Source organism: Anabrus simplex, chromosome 4 (assembly GCF_040414725.1).
Source record: "Anabrus simplex isolate iqAnaSimp1 chromosome 4, ASM4041472v1, whole genome shotgun sequence".
NCBI lineage: Eukaryota > Metazoa > Arthropoda > Insecta > Orthoptera > Tettigoniidae > Anabrus > Anabrus simplex.
Genome location: NC_090268.1, coordinates 2788047 through 2810467, shown reverse-complemented (window position 1 = coordinate 2810467; position 22421 = coordinate 2788047). Strand labels below are relative to the sequence as shown.

Here is a 22421-nt window from a genome sequence, read left to right as displayed (position 1 = left end):
CGTATTTGAGCACCTTCAAATACCACCGGACTGAGCCAGGATCGAACCTGCCAAGTTGGGGTCAGAAGGCCAGCGCTTCAACCGTCTGAGCCACTCACCCCGGCATTATTATTATTATTATTAGCGTATTCTCCCAATAATGGAAGACGTTAAGCAAACAACTCAATCAAGCTTTCTTTGGGTTCTTCTTGTTCTTCCAATAGGCTTTCATTCTCTCTGAGAAGGCTTGTTTACGTTCTTCCGACCATTTCGGTCTGCACTGTTTTTGCTTTGGTTGCTCTGATGTGACTTCCCACTTGTTGACTTTGTGTCTGAAGGTGTCTCTTTCTAAAATGTCTGTTGCACATATGTTTGCATTTTTGAGGTCCTTTCGAAGTTCATCCAGCCAAGGTGTTGAATTCTTAAGTGAGCTAACATAATTTAATATTCTTTTTGACAGTCGATTTTCTGGTAATCTTGTGAGGTGTCCAAAGAATTTCATTCGTCTTTTCTTAATGTCAATTTCAATGTTTGAAACTTTTTCTGTTGTTTTGATTGATTGTAGCCTGTAACCATCTTGGGTATATCTTGCTCCTAGGATTTTCCTGATGATCTTCCTCTAATTCTTCTAATTCTTGTTTACTGTTAAGTGACAATGTTTCACTTGCGTAAAGGACTGTTGGTTTTATGACTGTGTTGTAATGCCGAATTTTTGTCTGTCTTGACATGCATTTTTTGTTGTAGATGTCTTGAACTAACCCTAATGCCTTCTTGACTTTTTGGAGACGGTTTTGCTGTGAGATCTTCTCAAGGCCTGTCGGTTCGATGAATTCTCCGAGGTATTTAAAATACGAGACCCGGTCGATTTTACCGTATTTTGTTCTCAGGCTCGTGATATCTGTCTTTGAACAGAAGAATTTAGTTTTCTCAAATGAAATCTGTAGTCCCACTTTTTCTGCAGATTCCTTAAGTATCTCAAGCTGCTTGATGGCAGTCTCCTCATCCTCTGTTAAAATCGCCAGATCATCCGCAAATGCAAGGTATGGTACGTAGAGGTTGTTTTTGGGAAAGCCCAATCGGATCGGTTTCCAAGATTCACGTTTCTTGAGTTCCTTCTCCCATTCTTCCATAACCTTGTCTAAGACGACGTTGAACAGAATAGGAGAGAGTCCATCACCTTGTCTCACACCTGTTTGAATGTCGAAGGGTTCTGAAATTTCTCCCATAAATTTCACTTTAGATTTTGTGCCCGTTAGTGTTTGTCTTATGAGTTCTAGGGTTTTGGGATCTAGTCCTCTCTCTTCTAGAATTTGGAATAGGGAGGGTCTGTCTATCGAATCATATGCCTTTTTGAAATCTACAAATGTGCATACTGTAGGCTTTTGTCTGAGGGCTCGTAGTATAAGTATGGTTTTGAGGTTGAAAATTTGTTCTGGGCATGACCTGTTTGGTCTGAATCCTGCTTGAAATTCTGATAATTTGGGTTCTAATTGTTGTTGTGTTCTATGCAAGAGACAGGCTGATAGTATTTTGTATGTGACTGATACAAGTGAGATTCCTCTGTAATTGTTTACGTCTAACTTGCTGCCTTTTTTATGTAGTGGATGGATTAGAGCAATCTTCCAGTCATCCGGGAGCTTTTCGGTTTGCCAAATGTTTTGGATTATTTGTGTAATTTCTCTGAGTGAATTTGGGCCTGAATTTTTCAGAAGTTCAGCTACAATTCCGTCTTCCCCTGATGCTTTGTTGTCTTTAAGTTTCTTGATATGTGAATAAATTTCTTCTTGAGTTGGTGGTGACGAATTTTCCGGTATGATTTCTGGCTGTACTTTCGGGAATCTCTTTTTGGGTTCTGGACAATTTAAAAGCTGTGAAAAATATGTAGCTAATTCTTGGCAGTTTTCCTTATTTGTCAAGGCTAGTTTACCATCGTGCTTCCGAAAGCAAAGGTTCTGTGGGGAATATCCTTTAATTTGGTTCGCAAAGGTCTTGTAGAAATCGTGTGTGTTGTAATTTTTGAAGTTGTCTTCAATTGACTTCAGTTGGACATTGACGTATTTCCGTTTATTTTGTCTTAAAATCTTGGATACATGCTTGCGAACTTCGAAGAATTTCTTCTGTGTTTCTTCTGATTTGTTACAATTGTAGTTTTGAAATGCCTTTTTCCTTTCTTCTAGTGCGGTCTCACATTCTTGATTCCACCAAGGATGTTTTGGTTTCTTGCGAAGAGGGATTAGGTCCTTCGCCGTTTCGATGATTTTAGTCTGGAAATTCTCCCAGCTCTCTGCAGGTCGTTTTTCCCATTCTTCTGAAATTTTGGAGTCCTTGATTTTGTGCAGATCAAATTTTGGAATCACCGATGTTTTCCTGTTGAATTTCCCTTTGGGTGTGAATTTAATTTTGATTCTGCTTAAATAATGATCCGAATCGATGTTAGCACCTCTGCGCACTTGCACATCATGAATTTCCTTTTGGTAATCATATGATATTGCCACATGATCAATCTGAAATTCTCCTAAATGATGGATGGGTGATCGCCAAGTTTTTTTGCTTTTTGGGATTCTTCCGGAGTGATGTTGACATAATTTTGAGGTTATTTTGTTGGCATAACTCAATGAGGCGTGTGCCATTTTTATTGGTGAATCTGTGGGCTGGATAGTCTCCCACTGTCCTCCTGTATTTGTATTCCCTGCCAAGCTGTGCATTGAAATCACCGAGTAGAATTTTCACATCATTTTTAGGGATTTTGGCCATTTCTGTTTCAAGTTCTTCCCAGAATCTTTCTGTTTTTTCAGGCTCCTTTTTATTGTCTCCATTTGTTGGCGCATGCACATTAATAAAGGTGTATTTTTTGTTTGTATGCCTGATTCTTAAGGTCATAAGCCTATTGTTGATGGGTTTCACCTCTATTACTGAATCCAAAACTTTTTTGTCTACACAGAAAGCCATTCCTAACAATGCTGCTCCTTTACCAATTTTCTTGTTTGTTCCACTTTTGAAGATCCTATAGTTATTGTAATCCATCGTTTCTGAATCGGTGAAGCGTGTTTCTTGCAGGGCCAGAATTTGGATTTTCTGCTTTGTAAGTTCTGTTGTGAGATTGTGCAGTTTTCCTGTTTGAATCAGTGTCTGAATGTTGAATGTGCCAATGAAAGTGTGAGTCTTTCGTGGAAGTTTATCAGAGCACTCCGATTTGCTCTCTCGTATTCGCCCAAGCTCCCCAGAATCCGAATGCTTGGTTGCCACTTTAGAGTGGGTGGATTGTCCACCTGGGGTAATTTTGTCTTTACTTGTACGAGTCATGTCTGCTTGTAAGCAATCTTCTAGCTTTCGCTAGTGGTGTAGAACCAGGGATTGTTAGTTCCTGGAGCATATTTACAGCCGCACCTCTGGTGATCAGACGCTGACCACTTGCCGCTTGCTACAAGTCAGACGCAAAGTGGATTTGATTCGGTTCTTCCGCCCTCTCTGCCATTGGGATATGTCCTCTTCTGCCGTCGAGGCCGTTGACCATTTCTCTGTTTACCTCAGTTGATCCGCGGGTGCTTATTTGGCTAAGCCTTATTCACACCTGTCCTGCATATCTACAGGAGCTTCCCCTATCAGCCATATGGGACGCGCCGTGTCGGGGTTGAGGGCCCCCTCCCCAGTGTCTTACGCAGGGTTATGCCTAGCTCCTACTCATTTCAGAACCAGACCCCCACGTAAGCTGACCGGGCACGGACCCCGGCATTATTATTATTATTATTATTATTATTATTATTATTATTATTATTATTATTCGTAGTAGTAGTAGTAGTATATGCATTTCCAGAGCAAATGCCTAGAACTACGATGTAATGGTAGTTAAAAAGACGTTACACGAACGTTATTTGTGACGGTTGAACGCCCTCAGGAGCTTATAACTGGTGGAGAATCCTATACTCGATTAAACATTGCTAGGGCTTTACTTTAGTCGCTCAGTTAACCTGGAGAGGGTATGTAAATATGGACTTTTCTTAGCAGTTAAATTGGAGATACGTGGCAGCTGATAGCAACGGGACCTGGCATTTAATTTCATTGCTAGAGATTAGAACCTCAGTCGTCATTATGAAAGCGACGCCCTCCCCAGTGTTAAGAAAAGCAACCACTTTTATTTCTTGGTCTCACATTGTGAGGCCTACTTGTTTCACTGATATTATGATGGACACTCTTTCTTGTCACCCTCTCTCTTGTTAGGTTACACAGCAAACAATTAGCTCTATTGTGCTTCTCCCCTCTAGGGAAGAGCCTTCTCCAAGTCTTAACGTCTCCATTCGACAGCAGCATTCTATGAGCTCTGTGGACAGGTCTGATCAACATTGCCGTCCATCAGTAGTAGGACTCGAGCAGGATGTACTCCATACTGAAGTTTCCGACGATTATGAACATATCTTTCGCTATTGTTATAGAGGTCTGATAGCCGGGTGGCGTGGCTATGAGCAACAGCTTGCTTGATCATTCTTTACAGAATACGTCCTGGGTGCTCCTCGTCCTGTGTCCATACTCTCGCCTTCTTGACACCACTTGTTGGCTTTACAGCATTCATAGAAGAAACCCGTTATACATTTGCACTTAAAAACTAAAATTAATAATAATGTTATTTGCATTACATCCCACGGTTTTCGGAGACACCGAAGTGCCGAAATGTTGTCCCGTAGGACTACATGCCAGTAAATCTACCGCCACGTGGCTGACGTATTTGAGAACCTCCAAACACCACGGGACTGAGCCAGAATCAGAACCGTCTGAGCCACTCAGCCCGGCAAAAGTAAAATTAGAGAAGAAGGAGCTTGGGACAAGACATGACACAGCCCACAGCCCGTACGTACACTGTCTGTGTGGCTACGAACCGGCATATTCCTGGAACTGAAATGGGCAAACATGGAAAACTATTTTGAGGATGTCGGACGGCAGACTCGCACCCACCTGTTCGGTAAGATTTTGTTCAAATGCAGACAGGAAATGAAATAAATGGACGGTGTGACAGCCAGGTGACTAAGCTCGGTTTAGAGCGGTAGATACAAGTTCGGGATGAATGCTCAGCGTTGAGACCAGAGGGTCACGGGTTTGATTCGCGGTCGCATTGGAGATTTGAATCGCTTGTGATTAATTCTTCTGCACCGAGGAGTAGCTGTTTGTTATTCAGACGACACAGTAGCACAGAAACACGGCGTATTGCGACATAGATGTGGGAAGAGCGGTACAAGAGAGCAGTACACCACTAATCACTTCTACTTTGAAAAAACGTCAGATCAGATTTACTGGAACGTTAAGATGAGCTTCTTATAAAATCCGAACTGAACGTTACCGTCGAAGCAGTTATGAGGCCAAGTGGTCTGTTAGGATCTCAGTCACTGAGCTTCTTTCTTCGGCCGATAGGGCCTTCAGTTTCTTTTGTCGTCCCATCGTGCGTCTTAAGAGTAGTTTCATCTCACATCTGCCAATACCTAGTTCTGTGTTCCATCACTGTTGTTATTGATATCTCATTTCTATAAAATCCTAGGGAGTAACCGAAGTAGTTTAAAGAGTTAATTCGTTTCTCTGGTATGTTATTCAGTAATATTTTAAAGAAACTAGTTCTTAGCCTCTGAAACCTAGTGTTTCGTTTTCTTGTATCATTATTATTATTATTATTATTATTATTATTATTATTATTGCTGATGTTAAACCCATTATACTGACGGGAAGCTTATGGGAGTACTCTCCAAGTTCCCGGTGAGTGTTTCACGGCGAGTACAATAATTTCACCTTGTATACTCACTGAAGTGGCAGCGTTAGTTGATGCATGTTTGCGTGTTTTTTCCTGTGCTGTGTCATGAAATAAAAATTTGCATTTGTCGTGTCACGTAGCAGCAAACTTGGTCGACAGCTACAAATAATAATGTACGTCCGCCAAGCTTTTTGGACGTGCTAGAATATTTCATGAGCTGGTAAATCCACCGACACGAGGATGACGTATTTTTAACACCACTGGGTTCATCCAGGATCGAACTCGCCACCTTCTGATCGCCACCTTAACTACTGAACTTGGCTATGCCAGTATTGAAGCGTTTCACACATAAATTACGATAAAGATAAACAAAAGCGAGAAGAGTGTGGTGAAGTTCCCGGTCCGAAATCGCTCTCTTATTATCCGTTCAATGGAAAGCGGTAAAGTCAACTCAGTGTACCGCATGTGCAGTTGTATATTGGGAATGATGTTTCTCTAAACGTGGAGTCATAAAACACTCCTATCGTACATGAGAAAAACGTTTTAGAAATTGACTTTCATTAAGGCTGATAGATTTCCATTACGCATACTTTGTGCGAGTGTAAAATCACTGTCTCCATCTTCCTATAAACCACAGTCTTTTCAGGGATGTAGAGATAATATTGGCCCTACATATTACCCCAAGGACAGGTGGATATGAAGTTTGGTACAAATATATCCAGTAATTTCCAAGTTATAAAAATTCGACAACAGGCAAAGACAACAAAGCTTAAAACGTATGCAAATGGGTCTGAAAGGAGAACTGTACGAATATTTTGCCAAAATGTTCAGTGTATACACACATAGTCGTTACGATTTTATTTATAAAGATAAGAAATCTGCTCCTTTTGAGCATAGCATGTAAAACCGTCCGTAGATAATACCTCCGTCAATAATCGTCAGGTGCGACAGTAAAATCACTGTTTCAGTTCCCTATAAAGCCGGAATAACCTTGAGGGCGAAACACTTGCCGTCCCTCATATCGAAATAAAGCACATGGGAAGAATGTTTTATAAATTGACTCCCGTTAAGGCTCATTAAGTTTGTTTGCGTATATTTTGTGGGACTGCAAAATCGCGGTTTCGTATAAAATCCCAGTCAGTTCATGAATTTGGAAATAAAACCTACCCAAGGACAGCTACATGTGCTCCATGTACAAGACGCTACAAAACCCACAAGTAGACGGCACAAGCACATTTTCTAGCAAAATGGAAATGTTAAAACTTTTTAAGAGACAGATTACAGTACGCGTAAGTACTGGCTTGTTCCTCCATCTTCACAGGAACGTCGCCCTTCGACACTGTGCAAATCTTGTTTGAAATAATATCACTTAAAGTAATAACACAATACAGGCTTTTTGCTTTACATTTTTCTTTCAAAATTATTACCACAATAAAAGCAATGTTTTATTATAACAACATTACAACTTCATTTCAACAACAGTTAATTAGCATTGCTGCTCAGTCTTAAACCAAGAATCCCAGTGGACCTAGAGCAAGGAGAGCGGTGGCTTCTCGTAGGCTTTCTTCGAACTAGAAAATCTCTCAAAACAACGCCGTCCCCTTTTCCTGAAGTAGAAAATGAATGGACTAAACACCGAAACCAAACCCCATTGTGCAACCACCCTGAAGGGCCATGGCCTGCAAAGCGACCGCTGCTCAGCCTGAAGGCCTGCAGATTACGAGGTGTCGTGTGGTCGGAACGACGAATCCTGTCAGGATTTATTCTTGGCTTTCTAGACCGGCCCCACTATCTCGCTGTCACATAGCTCCTCAATTGTAAGCGGGTAGGCTGAGTGGACCTCGAACAGGCCCTCAGATCCATGTCAAATTCTCTGACCTGGCCGGGCCTCCGGATAACGAGCAGGAGGCACAGTACCCCTACACAACGGGGCTGCTACCTCGCTGCCACATAGCTCCTCAATTGTAAGCAGATAGGCTGAGTGGACATCCAACAGCCCTCAGATCCATGTCAAATTCTCTGACCTGGCCGGGCCTCCGGATAACGAGCAGGAGGCACAGTACCCCTACACAACGGGGCTGCTACCTCGCTGCCACATAGCACCTCAATTGTAAGCAGATAGGCTGAGTAGTAGTATAATAAGCGGGTTCGGGCGCCACCGCCACCGCGGGCTCCCAGAGGCCACCTCCACCGCCACTGCAGCCAGAGGCCTCCCAGAGGCCACCTCCACCGCCACCACAGCCAGAGGCCTCTCAGATGCCTCCTCCACCACCACCGCACCCAGAGGCCTCCCAGAGGTCTCCTCCACCACCCGCGGGAATTTTTTTTTTTTTTTTTGCTAGTTGCTTTACGTCGCACCGACACAGATAGGTCTTATGGCGACGATGGGACAGGGAAGGGCTAGCAGTGGGAAGGAAGCGGCCGTGGCCTTAATTAAGGTACAGCCCCAGCATTTGCCTGGTGTGAAAATGGGAAACCACGGAAAACCATTTTCAAGGCTGCCGACAGTGAGGTTCGAACCTACTATCTCCCGAATACTGGATACTGGCCGCACTTAAGCGACTGCAGCTATCGAGCTCGGTGCGGGAAATTTGAATTTGTAAACAAAGCCACGTGCTTTTTGACAGCTATCATCGACAACAACGAATCGCTAACCTCACTGCTGCCATCTTGACGGGCCTAAACCTCAGTAGTACCAACTTAACCTAACTAGCGCGAGATTTGAATTGGTAAACAAATCCACGTGTTTTTTGACAGCCACGTGCTTTTTGACAGACAACAACGCATCGCTAACCTCAGTACTGCCATCTTGACAGGCCTAAACCTCAGTAGTACCAACTTAACCTAACTAGCGTGAGATAAACAAAGCCACGTGCTTTTAGACAGCTGTCATCCGCCATCTTTAATCAACAGAACACCATGCTGCCCTCTATATCTTTGAAATTTGGTGGCGGATAATTTGAAAAATGCTTTTTGATAGCAGCCATCTTTAATCAAGAGAGCACCGTGCTGCACTCTATGTGGTAGCGGCAATTTGAAAACTTCTAAGTGCCCCTGTTTGGAAACAAACCACGTGCTTTTTTTTATAGCTACATCCGCCATCTTTAATCAAGGGAGCACCGTGCCGCACTCTTTAGTTGAAATGTGGTGGCGGCAATTTGAAAAATTCCACGTGCTCTTGTTTGGAAACAATGCTACATGCTTATTTGACAGCTACCGTCTGCCATCTTTAATCCATAGAGCACAGCGCTGCCCTCTTTAGCTACTTACCTTTGAAATGTGGTGGCGGATAATTTGAATAATGCTTTTTGACAGCAGCCATCTTTAATCTAGAGAGCACCGTGCTGCCCTCTTTAGCTAGATACCTTTGAAATGTGGTGGCAGGCAATTCCACATGACAGCAGCCATCTTAAATCAAGAGAGCACAGCGCTGCCCTCTTTAGCTACTTACCTTTGAAATGTGGTGGCGGATAATTTGAAAAATGCTTTTTGATAGCAGCCATCTTTAATCTAGAGAGCACCGAGCTGCCCTCTATATGGTGGCGGCAATTTGAAAAATTTACATGCTCTTGTTTGGAAACAAACCCACGCGCTTTTTTGACAGCCGTCATCCGCCATCTTTAATCAACAGAGCACAGTGCTGCCCTCTTTAGCTAGATACCTTTGAAATGTGGTGGCGACAAATTCCACGTGCTCTTGTTTGGAAACAAAGCCACGTGCTTTTTGACAGCTGTCATCCGCCATCTTTAATCAAGAGAGCACCGTGCTGCCATCTTTAGCTAGATACCTTTGAAATGTGGTGGCGGCAAATTGAAAATTCCCACGTGCTCTTGTTTGGAAACAAACTCGCGTGCTTTTTGACAGCTGTCACCCGCCATCTTATATCGCAAACCTCAGTCCTACACTCTTTAGTTGAAATATGGTGGCGGATAATTTAAAAAGAAAAATTCTACAGCAGCCATCTCTCGACGCTAATTGCACAAGATGGTGGCTATACATGACTCCTTAAAGGTGCGTATGCAAGATGGCCGCTATACATAGGTTCTTATGAGACGCCCTTGGGATGCTTGCGTAAGATGGCGGTTATGCAAGGCTCCTTATGAGACGCCCTTAGGGATGCTTGTGCAAGATGGCGGTTGCTCTTATGAGGCGGCTTAAGGGGTCCTTGCACAAGATGACTAGAGACGCCCTAAAGATGCTTGCGCAAGATGGCGGACGCAAGATGGCGGCTATACACGACTCCTTATGAGACGCCTTAAGGGTGCTTGCGCAAGATGGCTGCTGCTCTTATGAAGAAAGCTAGCTAGAGGCTAACGTGTCATGCTAGTTCTATTCATTAAATTTGGGGCTTAAATGCAAAATGTTAAATATCTCGAAAACGGTGCATCGTAGAGCAAAACGGACAAAATTTTTCTGCCGAATACCTCGGTTCGCAGTACGAGGAACATGATAGCACAAGTCTAATGATGAGATCAACGGTTCGGTTCCTACTTAGGCCCTTTGGCATTCACTCTGTTTTAGCTTGTATTGAAGCAAGTCTTCATAACATGATCAGGTCTACCTATGGTAGAGAGTATAACGTGCCGTGCAGGTTCGATTCATTAAATTTGGGGCTTAAATGCAAAATGTTAAATATCTCGAAAACGGTGCATCGTAGAGCAAAACGGATAAAATTGTTCCACCTGATACCTAGGTTTGCAGTATCAGGAACATGATAGCATAAGAAAAACATAGTCTAATGATGAGATCGACGGTTCAATCCCTACTTAGGCCCTTTGGCATTGGCAGCTATCTAATTCTAGAAGATGGCGGCTATACATAGCTTTTTATGAGACAGCTTAAGAGCGCTTGCACAAGATGGCTGCTGCTCTTATGAGACGCCCTAGGGGTGCTTGCGCAAGGTAGCAGCGACAAGACGGTGACTATACACAGCTGCTTATGATACGGCCTAGAGGTGCTTACACAAGATGGTGGCTGCTCTGATGAAGAAAGCTAGCTTTGCATCGTGCAGGTATTTTTACAGCACTAAACCTCATACCTTTGAAATGTGGTGGCAGGTAATTTGAAAAATTCTACGTGCTTTTCTCTTAACAGCAGCTATCTTTAAACAATAGCGGCTATACATAAGCTGTTAAGGCATCCTCTAATGTCAAGGCATAGCTCTATCGAACAAGTTTAAACCTGCATCGGGATAGCTAGAGTAAGCACGTGCTGCAGTGATGACGTCATTATGCATGTTTAGACTTGCAAATCACTAATGAAACATAACAAGACTAGAATTGAACACTGCACTCTATGCCGTTAACTTTATCATGTGATCGGAACATTGATTGAAGTGTTTAGAACACTAAATAAGTAGAACCGAACACTGTACTCGATACAACATGTGTTTAGAACATGTCAGGGGATACCTTTGTTCTAAGAAGATTAGGTTACCGCACATTCCTTGTAGGGCTAATAGGCTAATGGGCAAAAGGGCTAAAGGGCTAATCGGCTAAAGGGCTAATGGGCTAAAGGGCTAAAGGGCTAGGGTGCCTCTCCTCTCTTTAACCGGGCTTGAGACCGGCTCTACAACTTGAGGCGGAGTTAACACCCTAAGGAAGGAAGAATGTTGGGAAATAATCTATACAAATATAGCTACTCGATCGACTATATGCTACAGATGGATTTCTTAGGTGAGGGTAAGCGCTTACTTAATAATACCTATACGACGTAATTCATGCACTATTTCAAAAATATCTTCTTTGTACTGTGTGTAACCAGCATCATGATAGGCTCTTAGCAGTTGTAAACGTTTTACGAGTACGTTGGGGTCTTTACAGTACCTTATATCTACATAGGGTAACAGAGGCTTGTTGTGAACTTTGAGTCTATATGCAGACAGTTGATGTGTAGGGACTTGGTTTGATGTAATACGTGCTTCAGCAGTAGCGTTTCTAGGTACAAACTTAACTTGTTTCGATAGCGATGAAGCGTTGAAATTTTCTTCTTTACCTTGCATCTCTTCTTGAGATGTTTGCACTGCGACAGAACGTGTAGTAGGCAGGAGGCACAGTACCCCTACACAACGGGGCTGCTAACTCGCTGCCACATAGCTCCTCAATTGTAAGCAGATAGGCTGAGTGGACCTCGAACAGGCCCTCAGATACATGTCAAAATCTGTGACCTGGACGGGCCTCCGGATAACGAGCCCTACACCCCTACACAGTGGGGCCGGCAAGAAATGGACCCACTCTGGGAGATATCATTCCATTCTTAATTTTAATTTTCATCAGTGATAGTGAAATTTACCCTATGTCATTTTTTAGAAAAAAAATGTCAGGAGGTCCAATTCCTTGAACTTAGTAAACTTCATTACGAACGTCTAAGGACATATTAAATTCAGACTTCAAAATCGTGTCGTAAGCTTCTCTTGGGACCCAAACTGCCACCATGCAGTAGCTGGACTTGTGTGCACGTACTCCTGATCATCCTTGTGCTGATTGCTGATGTTTAATGCTGCCATTAGAAAGTTACCAACGCAGTATGCAAACTTAAACCCATTATGGATTGTTCCAAACATCATAAATAATAATTGAACCGGGCAGTACACCTCATCCCCGTGAATTTAAATTAAGCGCGTTAAGGAACGCTATCTATCATTCTAAACTTGAAACAGCTAGTGCACGAAGTTGGGACATTGATCAGAAGATGACAGAGTAATATGTTATTTTAATGTTTGCTAAACTGACTGGATTTCTTTGTCTGGTTTTGGTGTATCACACTTTTCACTGAGGTAATGCGCTCTGGTGCAATGTGGAATAACTAGATATTTAAAGAAGTTTTTTTTATAGGCTTTCTCAACTGAATTGACTTTCAGTATTTTTGATACTTCAAGGTTTTCAACACTTCCTTCTCATCCCACCAGCGTTGGTTTTTAACCAATCATAAATTATCTGTATTTATTTTTCAGCCAGTCAAATGTTCCTTATACCTAATTTTTCTGCCATTGAAAATGAGAGGGTGTCTCCGGATTTAATCCAGAGCCTTCTAGAAGATTCTCCTCGGGTATAGAGCTGCTGACTGAGGAGGTGGCGGCTGTAAACTTTCTTCTTTCTCATGTAAAATTTCATAAAGTCTTAAACTGAAAATCGGGGATAGAGAGTGCATTACCCTCTCCAGTTTATACGATGTTGTCAGCTCAGTAGCAGCCGTGTGTTTGTGTTGGGGCCAGTAAGGGTGACAGTCTGTCAACACTGTAACCTCATGTAGGGCAACTACTTCTCTCAGCACGTATTAATCGTTCTGTATAGTTCGTGCAGTGGATGGAGTTTTGGGTTAGCATACAGGAGGTCAAGGGTTCGATCCTGGATTCATGCTCATTTTTTATTTGCTAATTTCCATCGGACACTACATATTATAATACAGTAAGACACGGTTCACATGTATCCTCTCTTCTCTCTCGTAATCATTTTACCGTCCAGGGTCGGCTTTTCCCTCGGAATCAGCGAGGGATCCCACCTCTACCGCCTCAAAGGCAGTATCCTAGAGCTTCAGACTCTGGGTCGGGGATACAAATGGGGAGGATGACCAATACCTCGCCCAGACGGCCTCACCTGCTATGTTCAACAGGGGCCTTGTGGGGGGATGGGAAGATTGCAATGGATACACAAGGAAGACGGAAGGAACCGGCCGTGGGCTTAAGTTAGGTACCATCCATGAATTTGCCTGGAGGAGAAGCGGGAAACCACGGAAAACCACTTCCAGGATGGCTGAGGTGGAAATCGAACCCACCTCTACTCAGTTGACCTCCCGAGGATGAGTGAACCCCGTTCCGACCCTCGTACCACTTTTCAAATTTCGTGGCAGAGCCGGGAATCGAACCCGGACCTTCGGGGGTGGCAGCTAATCACACTAACGACTACACCACAGAGGCGGACATCACATGTATCCTACATTTATAAAATTTAGTAATGCTGAACACGTTGTAACGCATCTAGTAGATGAAGTGGTGCGACGTGAAAGGGCGTCTTTCAAAGCTGACCCGAATGTTCGTCCATTTCTAAGTGCAAATGGTTTCTAGAGGACCCGCTGCAAACGCTGTTGACGATTAAGATGCCAGAAACCATACAACCTGGACTACATTTACGAAATAAAAAATATACTCCTCAACCCAGGATCGACCCCTTGACCTCCTGCATGCTAAGCCAACTGTACAGCACGACTAACAAGTGCTGACGGAGGTAGTTACCCTACATGTGGTTACAGTGTTGCCAGATTGCCACTCTTCAACGTCTTTTTTCTCCCGGATATACTCGCACGACGAACTTTTGTGAGAGTAATTTTTTATTGCTGGCATGTGAGGAATCGTGCTGCGACACCCGAGTGCGCGAATTTCGCTTCATCCTGTATATTTATTTAGTAATCATCGAGAGTTGTTTGTTCGCGGCGTCCACCTACATGCACCATGTGATGTGAACCTGCGTGTAGAGTGTTCAATGTGAGGACGACACAATCACCCAGTCCCCAGGCCAGGGACAAAAGTCATTTACAATAAAAAAACCTGACCCAGCCGGGAATCGCAGCCGGGGCCGCCGGGTGAAAGGTGAACACGATGCCCCCTACACCGCGGAGACGGACATCGTCAGAAGTAACATTCATGAGCAAAAGAAAATGATGTCTTTAGAGTAACGGATAGCTCCGTTTTGTTTATGTATATCCACGATAACAGCTGCTACTGGTTCATACTATGTTATGTAACATTCCTCCCAACCCATTGTTTATTTACGGATATCCTGTCCAAGATAACAGCTGAAGGCTGATGCTAAAGATTCATGTTATGTACAATTCTTCCCAACCCAGTGTTGTTTATTTACGGATATTCTCTCCAAGATAACAGCTGAAAGCTGGTGTTACAAGTTCATGTTATGTTATGTAACATTCTTCCCAAAACAGTGTTGTTTATTTACGGATGTTCTGTCTAAGATAACAGCTGAAGTCTGTTGCTACTGGTTCACGGCAACTTATGCACCATTCTGCCAAACTGGTTTAGTTCACGTATTTGGGCAACCTGTCCAAGATAGCAGCTGAAGGTTGGTGCTACTGGTTCATGGCAACTTATGCACCATTCTTGCCAAACTGGTTTTATTCATGTGTTTGGGAATCCTGTCCACGATAACAACTGAAGTCTGGTGCTACTGGTTCATGGCAATTACGCAGCAATGTTTCCAAACTGGTTTTGTTCATGCGTTTACGCATCCAGTCCCAGATAAATGAAATCTGGTCCTACTTGTCTATGGCAACTTACGATACATTCATGCCAAACTGGTTTTGTTCATGTGTTTGGGCATCCTGTCCAAGATAACAGCTGAAGGCTGGTGCTACTGGTTCATCTAAGGTTACGCTCCATTCTTGCCAAACTGCTTTTGTCGATGAGGTTGAGCATCCTGTCGAAGATAAATGCTGAAGCCTGGTGTTACTGGTTCGTGTTATGTAGCATTCTTCCCAAACCTGTGTTGTTTATTTACGGGCGGTCTGTCCAAGGTAAGAGCTGAAGACTGTTGCTACTGGTTCATGTTATGTAACATTCTTCTTAAACCCGTATTGTTAATTTACGGGCAGTCGGTCTAAGATAACTGCTGCAGGCTGGTATGCTGATTCATGGCAACCTACGCACCATTCATTAAAAACTGGTTTTGTCGATGAGTTTGGACCTCCTGTCCAAGATAACAGCTGAAGGCTGGTGCTACTTGTCCATAGCAACCTACGCACCATTCATTCCAAACTGGTTTTGTCGATGAGTTTGGACCTCCTGTCCAAGATAACAGCTGAATTCTGCTGCCACTTTTCATGTTATGTTATGTAACATGTTTCCCAAAACAGTGTTGCGTATTAACGGGCAGCCTGTCCATGATAACAGTTGAAGGCTGGTGCTACTAGTTCACGCTTCCTACGCACCATTCTTTTCACACTGGTTTTGTTCATATGTTTGGGTATCCTGTCCGAGATAACAGCTTAAATCAGGTGCTACTGCTTGATGTTAAGTAACGTTTTTCTCAAACGAGTGTTCACATTTACTGGAAGCCTGTCCAGAATAACAGGTGAAGGGTTGTTCTACTGGTTCATGGGGACTTATGCACCATTCTTTCAAAACTGGTTTAATTCGTATATTTGGAGCTCCTGTCTAAGATAACAGCTGAAGGCTGGTGCTACTTGTCATGTTATGTTATGTAACATCTTTTCCAAAGCAATGTGTTTTTATGGGTTGTATGTCCAAGATAACAACTGAAAGTTTGTGCTACACGTTCATGCTTCCTCCCCAAATCAGTGTTGTTTATTTACGGGCAGACTGAAGGCTGGTGCCACTGGTTCATGGAAGGCTACGCACCATTCTTGCCAAACTGGTTTTGTACACGCATTCTGGCATCCTGCAGAGCAGGGCGTCTCAGGGTGCATGCACTGTGCTCGGTGCAAAAGACGACTTCCCTTGGTTGACCAGAGAGCAGACTCCACACTCCTCGATTTGGAGTAATAGCGCTTAGCCTAGAGACGAAGTGTTGGTCCGAGCTGAAGCGAGCGGGACCGATGCACAGTGCACGGAGGTCTTGCGCCTCGATTTGTACGCGTGAGAATTTGCGCGTTTGAGAGGCCCTGCTGTACAGGATAACAGCTGAAGTCTGGTGCTACTGGTTCATGACAATTTTCGCACCATTCTACCAAGCTGATTTTGTTCATGTGTTTGGGCATCCTCTCCAAGATGACAGTTGAAGTCTCGTGCTACTGGTCCATGGCAACTTACGCACCATTCTTGCCAAACTGGTTTTGTTCACGCACTCTGACATCCTGTAGAAGATGACAGTCGAAGTCTGGTGCTATTGCTTCATGGCAACTTACGCACCATTCATGCCAAACTGATTTTGTCCATGTGTTTGGGCATCCTGTCCAAGATAACAGCTGAAGTATGGTGCTACTGGTTGATGTTATGTTAAGTAACATTCTTCTCAAACGACTGTTTCCATTTACGGAAAGCCTGTCCAAAATAACAGGTAAAGGGTTGTGCTACTGACACATGGGGACTTAAACTGGTTTTGTCCATATGTTTGGGCACCCTGTCTGAGATAACAGCTGAAGTCTGGTGCTACTGGTTCATATCATGTGACGTAATATTCCTCCAAAACGATTTTTTTTACGGGGAACCTGTCGATGATAACAGCTGAAGACTGGTGCTACGGTTTCATGGCATGTTTCGATGAAGGAGGGTGATACGGTTCTTGGCAACTTACGCACCATTCTTTACAAACTGCATTTGTTCATGTGTTTGGGTACCTTGTCCAAGATAGCAGCTCACATCTGGTGCCTTGGTTCATGTTATGTTATGTAACATACTTCCCCAATCAGTGTTTTTCTACGCGCCCCCTGCCCAAGATAACAGCTGAAGTCTGGTGAACTAGGCTGCATTTTGCTCCTTCACTACTTGTAACTGAGAGTCCTGCAAGCAGCTGCAAATTTGTGCTCTGATCTTTCAGTAGATATAACTGAGAGCCGTGCACACAGCATCTAGGCTGTAGTCTGCTCCATCACTAGTTGAAATTGAGAGCCGTGCAAGCACCTACTAGGATATGCTTTGCTCCTTCACCACTTGTAACTGAGAACCGTAGGGGAAGGTGCGAGGCTGTACTCTGTTACTTCTCTACTTGTAACTGAGAGTCGTGCAAACAGCTGCTGGGCTGTACGCTGCTCATTCGCTACTTGTAACTGAGACCCATGAAAGCACCGGCTAGGCAGTACCCCGCTACTTCACAACTTGTAACTGGGAGCTGTGCATGCAGCTGCTAGGCTGTACGCTGCTCATTCGCTACTTGTAACTGAGACCCATGAAAGCACCTGCTAGGCAGTACCCCGCTACTTCACAACTTGTAACTGGGAGCTGTGCAAACAGCTGCTAGGCTGTACGCTGCTCCTTCACTAGTTGTAATTGAGAGTCGTGCAAACTGCTGCTAGGCTGTACGCTGCTCATTCGCTACTTGTAGCTGAGACCCATGAAAGCACCTGCTAGGCTGTACGCTGCTCTTTCACTAGTTGTAATTGAGAGTCGTGCAAACAGCTGCTAGGCTGTACGCTGCTCATTCGCTACTTGTAACTGAGACCCATGAAAGCAGCTTCTAGGCTGTACCACGCTACTTCACAACTTGTAACTGGGAGCTGTGCATGCAGCTGCTAGGCTGTACGCTGCTCTTACACTAGTTGTAATTGAGAGTCGTGCAAGCAGCTGCTAGGCTGTACGCTGCTCCTTCACTACTTGTATCTGAGAGTCGTGCAAGCAGCTGCTAGGCTGTACGCTGCTCTTACACTAGTTGTAATTGAGAGTCGTGCAAACAGCTCCTAGGCTGTACGCTGCTTTTTCACTAGTTGTAATTGAGAGCCGTGCAAGCACCTGCTAGGCAGTACCCCCCTAATTCAAAACTTGTAACTGGGAGCTGTGCATGCAGCTCCTAGGCTGTACGTTGCTCTTTCACTAGTTGGAATTGAGAGTCGTGCAAACAGCTGCTAGACCGAGCTCGATAGCTGCAGTCGCTTAAGTGCGGTCAGTATCCAGTAATCGGGAGATCGTGGGTTCGAGCCCCACTGTCGGCAGCCCTGAGGGTGGTTTTCCGTGGTTTCCCATTTTCACACCAGGCAAATGCCGGGGCTGTACCTTAATTAAGGCCACGTCCGCTTCCTTCCACTTCCTAGGCCTTTCCCATCCCATCGTCGCCATAAGACATATCTGTGTCGGTGCGACGTAAAACAAATAGCAAAAACAGCTGCTAGGCTGTACGCTGCTCATTCGCTACTTGTAACTGAGAGTCGTGCAAACAGCTGCTAGGCTGTACGCTGCTTTTTCACTAGTTGTAATTGAGAGTCGTGCAAACAGCTGCTAGGCTGTACGCTGCTCCTTCACTACTTGTATCCGAGAGTCGTGCAAGCAGCTGCTAGGCTGTACTTTGCTCCTTCACTACTTGTATCTGAGAGTCGTGCAAACAGCTGCTAGGCTGTACGCTTCTCTTTCACTACTTGTATCCGAGAGTCGTGCAAGCAGCTGCTAGGCTGTACGCTGCTCTTTCACTACTTGTATCTGAGAGTCGTGCAAACAGCTGCTAGGCTGTACGCTGCTCTTTCACTAGTTGTATCTGAGAGTCGTGCAAACAGCTGCTAGGCTGTACGCTGCTCCTTCACTACTTGTATCCGAGAGTAGTGCAAGCAGCTGCTAGGCTGTACGCTGCTCTTTCACTACTTGTATCTGAGAGTCGTGCAAACAGCTGCTAGGCTGTACGCTGCTCTTTCACTAGTTGTATCTGAGAGTCGTGCAAACAGCTGCTAGGCTGTACGCTGCTCCTTCACTACTTGTATCCGAGAGTCGTGCAAGCAGCTGCTAGGCTGTACTCTGCTCCTTCACTACTTGTATCTGAGAGTCGTGCAAACAGCTGCTAGGCTGTACGCTGCTCTTTCACTACTTGTATCCGAGAGTCGTGCAAACAGCTGCTAGGCTGTACGCTGCTCCTTCACTAGTTGTAATTGAGAGTCGTGCAAACAGCTGCTAGGCTGTACGCTGCTCTTTCACTACTTGTATCCGAGAGTCGTGCAAGCAGCTGCTAGGCTGTACGCTGCTCTTTCACTAGTTGTAATTGAGAGTCGTGCAAACAGCTGCTATGCTGTACTCTGCTCCTTCACTACTTGTATCCGAGAGTCGTGCAAACAGCTGCTAGGCTGTACGCTGCTCCTTCACTACTTGTATCTGAGAGTCGTGCAAACAGCTGCTAGGCTGTACGCTGCTCTTTCACTAGTTGTAATTGAGAGTCGTGCAAACAGCTGCTAGGCTGTGCGCTGCTCTTTCACTAGTTGTAATTGAGAGTCGTGCAAGCACCTGCTAGGCAGTACCCCCCTACTTCACAACTTGTAACTGGGAGCTGTGCATGCAGCTGCTAGGCTGTACGCTGCTCTTTCACTAGTTGTAACTGAGAGTCGTGCAAACAGCTCCTAGGCTGTACGCTGCTTTTTCACTAGTTGTAATTGAGAGTCGTGCAAGCACCTGCTAGGCAGTACCCCCCTACATCACAACTTGTAACTGGGAGCTGTGCATGCAGCTGCTTGGCTGTACGCTGCTCTTTCACTAGTTGTAACTGAGAGTCGTGCAAACAGCTGCTAGGCTGTACGCTGCTCTTTCACTACTTGTATCCGAGAGTCGTGCAAACAGCTGCTAGGCTGTACGCTGCTCTTTCACTAGTTGTAACTGAGAGTCGTGCAAACAGCTCCTAGGCTGTACGCTGCTTTTTCACTAGTTGTAATTGAGAGTCGTGCAAGCACCTGCTAGGCAGTACCCCCCTACTTCACAACTTGTAACTGGGAGCTGTGCATGCAGCTGCTAGGCTGTACGCTGCTCTTTCACTAGTTGTAATTGAGAGTCGTGCAAACAGCTGCTAGGCTGTACGCTGCTCATTAGCTACTTGTAACTGAGAGTCGTGCAAGCAGCTGCTTGGCTGTGCGCTGATCTTTCACTAGTTGTAATTGAGAGTCGTGCAAACAGCTGCTAGGCTGTACGCTGCTCCTTCACTACTTGTATCTGAGAGTCGTGGAAGTAGCTGCTAGGATGTACGCTGCTCATTCGCTACTTGTATCTGAGAGTCGTGCAAACAGCTGCTAGGCTGTACGCTGCTCCTTCACTACTTGTAACTGAGACCCATGAAAGCAGCTTCTAGGCTGTACCACGCTACTTCACAACTTGTAACTGGGAGCTGTGCATGCAGCTGCTAGGCTGTACGCTGCTCCTTCACTACTTGTATCTGAGAGTCGTGCAAACAGCTGCTAGGCTGTACGCTGCTCCTTCACTACTTGTATCTGAGAGTCGTGCAAGCAGCTGCTTGGCTGTGCGCTGATCTTTCACTAGTTGTAATTGAGAGTCGTGCAAACAGCTGCTAGGCTGTACGCTGCTCCTTCACTACTTGTATCTGAGAGTCGTGCAAGTAGCTGCTAGGATGTACGCTGCTCATTCGCTACTTGTAACTGAGAGTCGTGCAAACAGCTGCTAGGCTGTGCTCTGCTCTTTCACTAGTTGTAATTGAGAGTCGTGAAAACAGCTGCTAGGCTGTACGCTGCTCATTCGCTAGTTGTAACTGAGATCCATGAAAGCACCTGCTAGGCAGTACCCCCCTACTTCACAACTTGTAACTGGGAGCTGTGCATGCAGCTGCTAGGCTGTACGCTGCTCTTTCACTAGTTGTAACTGAGAGTCGTGCAAACAGCTCCTAGGCTGTACGCTGCTTTTTCACTACTTGTATCCGAGAGTCGTGCAAACAGCTGCTAGGCTGTACGCTGCTCTTTCACTAGTTGTAATTGAGAGTCGTGCAAGCACCTGCTAGGCAGTACCCCCCTACATCACAACTTGTAACTGGGAGCTGTGCATGCAGCTGCTAGGCTGTACGCTGCTCTTTCACTAGTTGTAACTGAGAGTCGTGCAAACAGCTGCTAGGCTGTACGCTGCTCTTTCACTACTTGTATCCGAGAGTCGTGCAAACAGCTGCTAGGCTGTACGCTGCTCTTTCACTAGTTGTAATTGAGAGTCGTGCAAGCACCTGCTAGGCAGTACCCCCCTACATCACAACTTGTAACTGGGAGCTGTGCATGAAGCTCCTAGGCTGTACGCTGCTTTTTCACTACTTGTATCTGAGAGTCGTACATGCAGCTGCCAAGCTGTACGCTGCTCTTTCACTACTTGTATCTGAGAGTCGTGCATGCAGCTACTAGGCTGTGCGCTGCTCCTTCACTACTTGTATCTGAGAGTCGTACATGCACAGTCTAGCTCGAGCGGTCGAGGAGAGAGGTTGCGTAGTGAAGTGCGTGCTGTAAACATGGTCGGCATTGGACAGTACCGGGCCACTATTGGGAAATGGCAGGCAAGGCAGAAGAAGGAGACCAGGAGTGGATTGGTGATAAGTACGGACGGATTGAAAATGAGTGAAGCGGTGCTGGTGGTGACAGTGATAGCAGTGCTACTGGTTATTGGGGGGGTGGAAGTAAACCCAGGCCCAAATACCAGTGGAAAATATAGTACGGAGGATTTGGCCGCACTCAGGGTGGTTGTAAGTGAAGTTACGCAGGAAAAGTGTCAATGGGATAAGGTGCAGGAAATAAAGGACATGATGGAGGAGCAGAGAAAGGAGATAGGGGACATGAAGAAATGGCTTGAAACGAAGACAGAGGAATCGAGCATGAGAGTGGTCAATAACGAGAAAGAAATCGAGTTATTGAGAGGGGAAGTGAAACATCTGAAAGAGGAGGTGATGAAGATGAAGAAAGAAGCGGAGGGGTACAGGCAGGAGAGATTGAAAAAAAGCCATATTTATATATGGAGTTGGGGAAGGGGCGAGAGAGAGCAAGATTGAGCTGATATATAAGGTGGTGGAAGTTATACGTGATGCAATGAAGATAAACTTTAGTGAGATAGACATAGATGATGTAGAGAGAGTTGGTAAAATCAAAGGTCGGAGGCCAATTAGGGTTAAATTGTTCTCAACCTTAATGGCAGAAACTGTGTTAGGTAACAGCAAGAATTTACAAGGGCTGAAAATAGGGGTGAAAGGAGACATGGGAAGAGAAGGAAGTGAAAATATGAAGATCTTGAATAGGCACCTATGGAGAGCGAGGAACCAGGGGCTAAAGGCCCGAATAAGAGGTCTGAGGTTGGAGGTGACAAACG

General features: G+C 44.9%; 1 protein-coding gene across 1 annotated transcript in view; it reads left to right on the top strand.

Annotated features, from left to right (window-relative positions):
- Positions 1-22421, top strand: part of Sytalpha (Synaptotagmin alpha) — a 652840-nt gene that overhangs the window by 716 nt on the left and 629703 nt on the right. The window lies entirely within an intron of this gene.